The sequence below is a fragment of the Cryptomeria japonica genome, chromosome 8 (genome assembly GCF_030272615.1).
Source record: "Cryptomeria japonica chromosome 8, Sugi_1.0, whole genome shotgun sequence".
NCBI lineage: Eukaryota > Viridiplantae > Streptophyta > Pinopsida > Cupressales > Cupressaceae > Cryptomeria > Cryptomeria japonica.
This window is the reverse complement of record NC_081412.1, coordinates 538,731,594-538,744,369: the sequence shown is the minus strand read 5'-3', so window position 1 is coordinate 538,744,369 and position 12,776 is coordinate 538,731,594.

The window sequence follows — 12,776 nt, the reverse complement described above, 5'->3', positions numbered from 1 at the left end:
CATGTTCAATAGTTCATAAAAAACATAAGGTATGGCTAGGGTCATACACATTTACTCAAGATAAATAATACTGGAACTCACCTCACTAATATTCTAAAATTTATCCAAGGATAGGGACAAACACTTCTACACATGCAACCAAGCATAGGCACTAACACAATTATCCAAGGTCTGACAACAATTTCGAACAAGTAAAAACACATCCATACAACATGAAAGCTATGAATAGGGTAACACATTTCTACTAACAAAAACTATTTTTAGAAATATATACATGTATGATTATTAATTACAATCCTTTTTTATTTAGAAAATATACATATAATCATATGTGCTCAAATCTCATTCCCAAACTAAAGTATGAAAAAAGTTGGACAACCCTTTGAAAGTTTCTCCTTCTGATTGTTCAGATCAGAAGAAATAGCCCCAGGTAGGAAGGACAGAGGAGGTGTTAGTAAGAGAATTGGGAAATGAAACTAAGAAAGGAGAGCATGATAAGATCTCCCATCAGGAAAAAGAACAGGAGAATAGTGGAAAGGATTCAAATGATGGAGAAAGAAACTCACTAGTCAGCAGTCAAAACAAGCAAAAGGATAAGACAGATCAAAATTTAGTTTAGAGTGAGAATCACAATAGTAGTCAGATGGATAAGGGAGTTAGTCAATCCAAAGATAATAAGGAAGAGGGAGACAATTTTAACTTAGTAACAAAATTATCCGAGTCAGAAAATGGAGCAAACTGGATCCAAGATGCACAACCTGACAATATCTTTGAGCAAGGGCTCCCAAAGATATCATTAGCTTCCCCAGTTCAGGTCAAATTGACTTGCCCGAAGGAAAATGAACCAAGATGGGGAGATGAGGTAGATATAAAAAAGGCTTTGGGAAAGAGTGGGACAAAGTAGGAGGAAGAAGAAATAATGGAGGATAAAAGAAAGAACAAGAACAAAAAAATAAATAATAACAACAACAACAATAATACATCCACTAGAAATCCCAGAAGTAGGCCAAGGGATGTGGGAGCCCAGCATACATCACTTGGAAGACATTCAAATGCAAAGAAGAGGACCATGGAAACAAGCAAGAATCTAGAAGATGGGACTCAAAGAACTATCTTTGAGGCAAGTATTTCTAAAAAATCATGAAGATTATCTCTAGGAACATTCGAGGATTGAATAATCCTCACAAACATGATTTAATTAAAAGTATGATTAGAGACAAAAACCTAGATATTTTTTTGATTCAAGAAACCAAAATGCCTAAGGATAAGGTTGAATGTTTGAAAATGTTTAATGGAGGAGTTAGTGGTGGTAGTTCAGGAGGAGCATCCAGAGCTATTTCTACTTTCTAGAATAAAAATAATGTAAAAGGTGAAGTGTTCATTCAAGACAACAATCCAGATTGCATTAGATTTAAGCATTTGAAAGAGGGTACTTCATGGGTATTGACTAATGTGTATGTCCCTAATACCAAGACTGGTAGAAGTGGTTTCTGGGAAAGCTTATATTTGTTTAGAAGTAAGTTTGCTGAAGATAGTTGGATCATTATGGGGGATTTCAATACCCCTTTGAAAGAAAATGAGAAAAAGGGAGGGAGCCAAACCAATCTGGACAGTAGATTGGATTTGGTGGAGTTTATCAATAAAAAAGCTCGCCATGACCTGGATTTGCAAGGAGTGAAATATACTTGGACCAATAGAAGGAGTGGTGAAGACTTAATTTAGGTCAGGCTTGATAGAGCTTTAATTTCTTTGGACTGGTTTAATTCTTATTTTTGTTCTTTATCAGCTCATATTAGGGCAGGATTAGATCATTATCATATATCTTTTAGGGCAGATGCCAAGAAGGGAAGAAGACACTTCCCTTATAGATTTGAGAGAATATGGATTAAACACCCAGATATGGAAAGAAAAATCAAGGAATGGTGGCAGGTTAGAATTGAAGGAAATGCTATATACAAGGTAGTCAAAAAGTTGAAGTTTGTGAAAGATAATGTTAAAAGATGGAACAAGGAGCCCTTTGGGAACATCTTTGCTTCTAAAGCTACCATTCTCTTAGATCTGAAAGATATCCAGGATGAGATTCATAATAATGGCTATGCAAAGGTCTCTAGAGATGGTGAAGATGAGATTCTCATAAAATATCATGACATAATAGCAAAAGAAGAAACTTTCTAGAAACAAAGGTCAAGAAATATTTGGTTGAAGGAAGGGGATAGAAATACCAAATACTTTCATATGTCCAATCTGCAACACAAGGCCATCAATAGGATATCCCAGCTTAAAGTTAATGCTAGAAATGTTGAAGATGAAGAGGCTATGAGGAAGGTAGCTCTGGAGTTTTTCTCCAACCTCCTGACTAAGGAACAAAATATGAACTTGCAAGCTCAAAAGGACCTTATAGACTACATCCCCACTATCTTGGATGTGAATGAGAATTCATATCTCACTGCTATTCCTTCAAATGATGAGATTTTGAAAGCTGTCAACTCCTTTGAAGGTAACAAGGCCCTAGGCTCGGATGTTTTTCCCATGTTCTTTTTTCAAATGTATTGGCATATTGTGGGAGGTGATGTTTCCAATGCTGTAAAAGAATTCTTTGGGGCTAGAAGAATTTTGAAAGAATTAAATGGCACTTTCATTGCCCTTATTCCCAAAAAGATGGGTGATGATTCCATGGATATTTTTAGACCTATCAACCTTTGCAACTCTTTGTACAAGATCATTTATAAGGTTTTGACTTCTAAAATCTTGAGTCTGCTCCCATCTATCATTTCTCCCCAACAAAGTGGCTTTGTCCCTGGGAGACAAATCTTTGATTCGATAATATCGGTTCATGAAAATATTCACTCACTCTCTAGTGCTAAAAAGGAAGGATTTATTTTGAAGCTTGACTTATCTAAAGCTTATGATAGACTGGACTGGAGATTTATGATGGATGTTCTCTCTAATTTTGGTTTTTGCTCTAGAAGTATATGTCTTATTTTGCAATTGGTTTCTTCTGCTACTTTCTTTGTCTTAATCAATGGGTATCCTTCCCCCTTTTTCAAATCCTCAAGGGGTCTCAGATAGGGGGATCCTCTATCCCCAGTTCTTTTTATTATCATGGCAGAATGTCTGGGAAGATTCATTAGAAAGCTTGCTGAGAAGGGAAAGTTTTGTGGGTTGAAACCTTCTTCAGTGGATCATGTTTTCTCCCATCAGCAATTTGTGGATGACTCTATTATTATGGGGAACGCTTCAGTGAATGACTCTAGGAGCTTAAAGAAATCTTTGGATAGTTATGGGGCAGCTACTGGTCAACTGATAAATTGGTCTAAAAGTTTTGTTTATTTCATCAACACGTTGGATAGAAGACAGAGAAAAATAAGTAACATTTTGGGGTGTCAATTGGTGATCCTTCCTGCTTCCTATCTTGGGCTCCCTTTCTGTCAAGTCCCTCCTGATACTTTCTGGAGTGCTCTTGTGGATAAATTTGATAGGAATTTAGCTGGTTGGAAAGATATCTCTACTCAGCCAAGCTGGTAAGGTCCAGCTTTTGAAATATACTCTTCAGAGTATTCCTCTTTATGCCATCAACCTTTTCAGAATTCCTGCCAAGTTTGTGGAGGCTATTGAAAAAATTCAAAGAAATTTTCTATGGATAGGGGTTGAGGAGAAGAAGAGAATGAATCTGATTGCATGGGATAAGGTTTGTAAACCTATAAGGAAGGGAAGTCTTGGCCTTAGAAGAATAAGAGACATGAATGAATTTCTTATGGCGAAGCAGATATGGAGAGGTTATAACACCTAGGGAGAATGGAAACTGATATGGGACAACAAGTATAAAAGATAGTATCCTACCCTTGAAAGTTTCTTCAATGTTGAAGATATCCCAATTGGCTCTAATATCTGGAAAAATGTTTCAAGAACAAGAGAGATAATTGCCAAAGGTGTGAAATGGAAGGTAGGGAAAGGAAACTTCATTAAATTCTGGGAAGATTCTTGGTTGCTTGATTCCTCGTTGAGTGAAAGTCTTGATTGGGGCAAATTTTAGAATCAATGTAAGGAAAAATATGGCACTATGGTGGGTGACTACTGAAATGAAGGACAGTGGAAGGAATTATCCCAAGTTGGACCCCCCTTCATAATTTGAACAAAATTATGAACTCCATAGTGGTGGTGGATGATGATGATCAACTGATCTGGAAACTAACAACTAATGGTAAATTTTTTGTTGCCTCTCTCTATAATCAATAGTTTTCTAATTTGGAGAATCCTTGCTAGGATAAGGCCTGGGTGAAGGGCCTAATTCCTAAAATCAATATATATTTCTGGACTTCCCTTCAAGATAAAATCTTGACTATTGATAACCTCAGAATAAGAGGAATATGTATGCCTAGTGTTTGTTTTCTTTGTATACAGAATGAGGAAACCATTAACCACTTGTTCTTCCACTGTCCCTTCTCTACTAATATCTAGGCTAGATGTCTGGACTACTTCAATATCAGTTGGGTCTTACCAGAAATTGTTCAAGAGGTTTTTAATTCCTGGAATCATCCCTCAAGGAATAAGATAATAATTTTGTTATGGCGACAGTCTTTACCCCATATTTGTCAGGGAATATGGAAAGAGAGAAATGAGAGAGTGTTCAGAGAGAAGGCATCTAAGGCTCAAATAACTTTTGAGAAAATTAAACGAAATATAGTGGAGAATATTAACATCATAGGTGGAATAGCCAATCCCCAAGATCAGGATGATCATATTATCTTAAAGAATTGGAGATTAAAGGGAAGAGACATCCTTCGGGATAAGCCTAGAGAAGGTGTGAAATGGGAAAGCCCTCCTCATGGCTGGACGCAAATCAACTTTGATGGTGCTTCAAAAGGTAACCCTAGCAATGTGGGGTGTGGACCAGTTTTAAGGGATGAATGGGGAAAAGGTAAAATCATTAAATATATTCCTATTGGAAGTGAAACTAATCATGTTGTTGAGGCTATGGCGGCTTATCGAGGGATGGTGCGAGCAAAGGAAGACAATTGTACTAGAGTGTGGTGTGAAGGTGACTCTTTGAATATCATAGACTATTTGAATAACGTGTTCCCGCCTTCTTGGTCAATAAACAATTCTATTAAAGCAGCGAAGAAAATAAGTGAAACCTTTGATATGTGTGTTTTCACACATGTGTACAGGGAAGCTAACTCATGTGCTGACTGGGCAGCTAACCTGGCCTGCCCAACTTGGGAAATCATTACTATTAATGGGGAGAGTAAACTTACGTGTGAGGCAAAATCCTTGTTCGATCTGGACCGTATCCAGATGAGGCAATGTGGCATCATCAATCATAATTCCTAATGCTTTTCCCACTTTTTTCAGTGAAGGCTTATAGTGGTGGTGATGACCATTTATTTAATAGTCTTATCATATTAATAGGGCACAGATTCTTTGTTGTTTTTCAGAACAAGAATAGAAACCAGAGAAGAAAAATAAGAGCAGAGATTAGGAATTCCAGGGATTGTGACAGAAAAATGGGAGGAAACAAAAAAAGGTTTGAACCAACCTTATGTTCGGATTGGAAGAAGAACAAAGAGGTTTGGGAGATTCTACAGGAGGGGGGCTTAAGTGTTTTCATGGAGAGGCTCTGTGGTAAAGACCCAACAGTCACCAAGCACTTTATAAAGAATTGAAAGAATGGCAAAGTTTTGGTGGGCACCCAGATGATGACGGTGGATGAAGATATTATCGCAGAGGCTATGAGGATGATGACAGAGGGTATTAAGTTCTATAGAGATCGTAGCATTTCTGATAAGGCAACGGATAGATTTCCAATTACAGATGGCAAAAAGAAGAAAATGGTGAAGGTGGACAACTCCTGTCACTCCCTAAAATGTATCTGTAGGCCATGGAGGTTCATGTTGTTTTCTACCATAACCTACATTACACTAGATGCAAGATTTATGAGAGCTTACGGGAACCGTTTCGTTTTACTCAACCACTTTCGCCACGGTGAAAAGGTAAGCTTTGCCTATTATTTAGCTTGTTCCATGGAGCACACCATTAAAGAAATGCAGAAAGACCCTCAGGGCGACCATGCTCTTCATCAGGGTCTCATGGTTTTAGTGTATAAATTGCTGAAAGGGAAATGCATAGAGAAACCAATTAAAGGTAAAAATAACAGGGATGATGACATAGAAAGTGAGTATAGTGGTTTCAAATTTGACTCAGAAACTAAAGGGGAGGAAAAAGGGGAAAAGAAAGAGGATTGTGGTTGATTTTGATATTTCAAAATCTGAGAATGAGTCCTTTGAGGAAAAATTCATCAAAAGCATGAAAGGTAAGGGAGTTGGAAAACAAACACAGAGGAACAAGAACATCAGCAGGGGAGTTAACAAAGATTAAAAATAGATTTTGATAGCTTCTAATGAGGATGCAGAGGAGGAAAAAAATGACAATGTGAAGGGTAAGGAGGGGGATGAAGTTCCGAATGTGGGTCATGATGAGGATTTGAGTACTTAAGGATTGTAGAATGACAACCAAGAAAATAAAAGGGGAAATCCTAGTGATTGTCATGGGGATAATGATAGTATTAAGGAATTTTGTGATACTATCAACAGAATTGTGAAAGATATTGGCAACCTGAAGAATAATATGAATGTTATAAAAAATGCCACGATAGGTGACAAGCCTCTTTCTGAAAATGTCAAAGAATTGGCAGTGGCAATCAATAATGCTGAAGCTATGAAAACATGGTTGGTAAACTTCTTGCAACTGAAAACAAGGTTAAGGAAATGGAAGAGAATAGAGAGGCGAGTGGGCTAGAAACTACCATGAATAATTTGGGCTATAGAGTCGACAAGATGGAGCTAACCGTGAAGAGGATAGGTGAATAGAACTTCTAGATTCTTAAAGCCTCTGTGGACAATATGAATATTCTGATTAACAGATTTGGTAATATTAAAGACAAAGAGGGCGACAAGGACCAGATGGAGAAAAAAGGTCATGAGAAGAGGACTAGAGCCAATACCAGGAATTAGGGTGACATCAAGGGACAAGAGCTGGATGATTTGAAGACATCTGTGGACAACATGAAGCAGATGGTGGTCCATGTAGAAGACATTATGAAAAATATTTAGCTGTCTCTGTCTTTGTCTTTGTGCTATCCTTTTTCTATCTTTTTGTTGTCTTTATGCGGCTCTATGTGTTTTGAGATCCCTTTTTGGTTTGGATGAGATCAGTTTTTTTGTTGGGGTGATTAGGCTTGGCTCTTTTCTGCTTTAATGCTTTATCTATTTCCTGATATGTAAAAGGTTCAGGTTCCTTTCAAAAACCTATTTTTACTTAATCAAAACTATGATTTAGGATAAACACTTTCAATTACAATTATCGGCTTCTATGATTAAGCAAAAATACATCTAATCACTTAATAAATAATTACAATTAGGGATAAAAACACATCTAATTATAATTACCAACTTTTCTGATTGAAGACAAATATTTTAAATCACTTAACAAAAAAATATGATTGGGGACAAATACATCCAATCATTAACAACCAATAGTTATGATCTGGTACAAACATATCTAGTACAATCATTTAATAAGTGTGATAAGGCACATACAATGCCAATCACAACATAAAATATTTCAGACTAAGTCCTCATTATCACGTATATATTTGTCAATTTAGATCACGACCATATTGATCATAAACCATATGAGATTATTACCATCTACCATGTAGAAACAATCTTGGCAATAATCATTTTGGTACAAGTAGTTTTATCAATATTGTTTTTGTAACCCCACTACTAGTGACTAATGGGAGGTCACTAAATATCCTCCAACCTCTTGTCCCTCCACCCTCAAAATGAATTTCTACTTAACAAATTTGAATTTCAAGACTTAGTTCATTGATTTTGAGGAAATAATATATTATCACCCCTTAATTTGAACTTATTACAATGAGTGTTAGGTATCACCCATCATATACTCCAAATGAAACATTTTTTTTGGTTTAAAATATATGTATTATTGTTATATTAAGCTAACTAAAACCCTAATTTTAATTTTAATATATTCAATATAATAAAAATATAAAGTTTTTAAGATCCCTTTTGCCATGTGATGTGCATGCCCATTATTGTAGAAATGCATTGACTATAATTTGCAATTCTTGCAGCATTCAAATAAAACCTTCTTTACCTCTTCCATAATATGATTAAGTTGAAATTTATTAGGCATGTGGTTGTCACTATTCTATTTGTTACCTACAAATTTTGGAGCTACCATGGTAAATAGATCAAGTCAACACTCCACCTGATCACATAAGAAATCCTTTACAGCATCTAGAGGGTCAACATAATATGGAGACAAAAAAATAAAACTAATACACCAAGTTTTCATTATATCCTTATTTTACCATTAAAAAAAAAAGTTTCTTTCAAATAATTGACGGGATGTGTTGGCCTTAAATTTATCATGATCGAGGTCATAAAAAATATATTCTAAGGAAAATATAAAATATTAGTGCTAGTATTAGTAGAAGGAGACTAGCTCAAGGAAATGACATAGTTGTTAGTTACGTATTTTCAATGGCTTCAAGTGCACTCTTCTATCCAATTATTGGAATAGTAGAGATGTAAAAACATGTATATTTATGAGCACCCAACAATATGTTTTTCGAACATGATCATAAATAAAATAACAAGGGTTGTGGTGTAGTAGGATTCACTTCTATTAAAGAGAAAAATAAATTTGAATTAGCAGTGAAGACTTGCCTGATATAAAGTGACACCATCCTTATAGACAGGGCCATGGAACACAGTCAATCGCTCAAGCAACTCCAAATTCGCTGGCCATAAAGCAGAAATGTCACCACCCAAACGGAGGAATCTAAGTTCCTAGAATTCAGTTGATTTTTGGCTTGACCCTGATATTTTTATGTGGCTTTCCAAACAAAGAACTCTCAACGAATTTTTCAATGAATGCAACTGCTTCTCATCAACTTCATGCCTAGATTCAGACTCCTCCTTGCCGAGCCAAACCCCCTTGATTTGCTTGAGCTTCTGCAAAGAGGGAACATATTTCAATAATTCTACTAAAGAAAGATGCAGCAATTATTTATTAATCCTGTAGCTGTATACAAAATTACAAATGCAATTATAACATACTTGATCGTCATGTGCTATTTCCCTCCAGGACTGCATATCAAGAATTCTATTGCTTTTAGACAAGCTTCGCCCTTTTGCTCGAATGATGTCATGGACAATAAACTCATCTTTGCTGGAAATCTTCATCAATGCCGCCTCCTGAAGAACTGTGACGTCCTGAGCGCCAAAATGTACTCTACATCTCGACGACACCAGTTAGCAAAGAAACAGCAAATATCCAAAAACACTTCTCGCGTAGACGGTGCCAGCTCATTATACACAGAAGTCACCATACGCTGACTCAGATTTTCTTCTTTGATATCCTCTCCCGTCTCCAAAGCTTCAAATATTTGAGTACATCTCTCTAGCGCGGCTTAACGAGCACACTCGAAGCGTTGACTGCAACGATTACGTGGCTCGTGTGGGGTCTCCAATCCGTCCGTTCTCTTCACCGGCGTCCGTTTCCGTTTTCCGCAGCAGCCCTATTAACTGTTGCAGTCAGTAGTTAACTGCCAAATTCCAGTCTATTATCCAAACCGAATTCAAAATCGCTCCCGCGCTGCGTAAGTTTGGTGGGTGCTGGTAAAGAGTTCGATCACATAAGAGAGAGAGAAAGCCTCTAATGGAATGTTGTCATCGCAGCCAAGGAAGCCATGTGAAATGCTCTGATAGAACGTGCATGCAAAATGTGGAAACAAAAACAAGGGACGTGAACCAGTTTGATCGAATGCCTGAAAGAAATGTGGTCTTATGGAATGCCATGATTTCTAGATAATATGCAAACTGGAGTTTTGAAAAGGCTTCAGGAACTTGCAAGCGAATGCAACCGGCAGATGTAAAACTGGAATCCGCAACCTTTGCTAGTAGTCTCCCTGACTATGCCAAAATGGGAGCTTCGGAACAGGGTATGGAATCCATCAAATGATAAAGGATAGAGGAATTCTGTGAGATGCTGTAGTTGTAACTGACCTGGTAGATATGTAGCAAAATGTGGATGCATAGACAGGGAGCAGTAACTGTTTAACAAAACGCCTCAAAAAAATGTGATCTCATGGAATGCCATGATTGCAGGATACGCACAAGATTGATTTGTGAGAAAATGCCTCCAAAAATTTTAGTCTCATTGAATGTGCCATGATTGTGATTGCGGGATATGCAGAATTATAGACAAGTCATGTGAATTTTTGAACATAATGCCTCAAAGAAACGTGCTCTCGTGGGTTCACAAAATCATTTTTTTTAAAAGGCTTGAGGAACTTTCAAGCAATTGCAGTTCGCAAGTGTATAGCTGGACTCTGCAACCTTTTCTAGCATCCTCCTAGCCCGTGCCAAAATGGGATCCTTGGACATCCATTACAGCATATTTAAGGATAGAGCAATTTTGTCTAATGTAGTTGGAATTACTCTGGTACAAAATGTATGCAAAATGTGGAAGCATAACAAGGGTCACGAACTATTTTGAGATGACATTTATTACTGATTTAGAAGAAATTGGACATCCCTATTCTATTATGCATTTCTCTAAACTTTTAGCACTCTTTTTGTTTGTTGTTATCTATAATAGAGGTATGGTTGCAAACATCTTTATATAAAAAAATGAATTTTGTTCTTTCAATAAGCAACTTTGGTTTTTCAATAGGTTCTATTATTTTCTCTCAATCTTTTAAATGTCTTTAAATAATTTTTTCATCCATAAATTTAGCTGCTAGTAAATCATTTTTCAATAGTGTCTCATTTAGATTAAGAATTTCATTTGAGACATATTAAGAAATTGAGTTAGAAAGAAAACTAATTTATTATTTAATTGGTAAAGGTTTTTTATGTGTTTGTGTTAACTTAAATAAATCCATTTATTGCTTGAATCCTAAGATAATTGAAAAAGGCTTTCCTACATTTAAATCATGTAGGCTATCTATATTCTATTTATATTTGTAGTGAACTTCATGTGAATCCTAACCTTCACTATTTATTCCTCTCTTCATCCTTAAAAGATATTTTCTCTCTAAACCCCAAACTCTCATTCTAATGTTTGGAAGTTAATTATTCTACATTGATTTTAAAATTTTGTTGTCATTCAATGAAACTCTATGTTTTAGTAAACAATAAACATAGTCACAATATATAGACTATATAACAATTAGGTTACTGTCCATTTGCCACACTATTGTTTGTCTTTATTTTCATTGAAAAAACTCTAAATTTTTCTACTCAAATTCCCTATAGCATATGAGGATGAATCATTTTTCAGTTCTTTGATACAAATTATTATCTTTCCTTCTTTGAATATTCCTTCCTTATACATTATCTCTTATAGGAACCCTTATCTTAACCATCCATGTATTTTCCTTCCTCTTCCTTTTTTCATTACCTTCGTTCCTCCAAAGACATCCAACCCACATGTCAAGTCTACATGTCTCACAATGATGAACACTTTGATAATGAATCCCTATTAGATGATGCTAAGTTTGTCACTCACCAAAATTGATTACCTCTTGCCTCTCCTCCAAAGTATCACACTTGATGATATCACCTACTCCTTAATAAATATCATCATCACCCATCTTGAGGGACTAGAGATATTACAAGGTATAAGAAAGATGATCTAAAATTATGTCCCTTTATAGTCTAGCTCTCCTACCTTAAACCCACTCTTCTAGCCAACTTATTTTCTTTTTCCTACCACTTAATATTCCTTCACCTAAATTTACATGCCTACACCTTCTTATCCAAACCATGTTCGTACGTGTGTCTCTCTTCGTTCTTCCTTTTAACTATGATCACGTTCCTTTAGGAAAATACTTTACCTCCTACCACTATGTGCAACCTTTTCAACCCTTACCCTTCACTTATATTGTTTGATCCTCTTTCGACACTACTTTCACTCCCCCTCCTATTTTACCATGAACCTCACAACCCTTGCCACACTCTTAGGTCAAAATGTGATTTGTTTTTACATCTCCTACCCTCGATTTCCCAACCTATGTCCTTAACTCTATTGTTTATAACCTACTTCATGAAATATCGGTGATGCAATACTAGTTATCTATTCTCCCATCAACTTATACCCCTAGGAGATGGAACTTTAAACCTCCTTCACACCATAATATGTTTGGGTATAATAAATCAGCCACAAGTATCATAGTTCATCACATTAAACACTAACATGTGTATCATTGGATAAGAGATCTTAAGATACATGTTCTATCCTTTATAGATCAATATGAATTGACTATTTCTTTGATGATGTGTCTATAGCTAATCCTTTATCTATTCATTAAGAAGAAAGCATAAAATGGTTTTATTATTTATCTACCTATTATATGGGTTCCTTCATTTATCTCTCTCATCTTTTCATGGAACACATTCAACTCAACATAGGATTGTAAGTCAATTTTACCAATTTTTATGCATTGTAATCAAGGTGCAAATGAGAAGGTGATGGATTTAATATTTTATTATCAATGCATTATTTCATAGATCTCCTATCTTCTTCTCAATTCTAATATTAAGAGGGTATTTATTATGATATTTTCCCAAATCTTCGTAATAAAAAATTCTTGCATAAATATCTCTTTTTTATAATGCTTTTTACCACTTTGTATGATTATACATAGGTGATCTATAGATAATTTTAAGGCCATGTCATCTTTG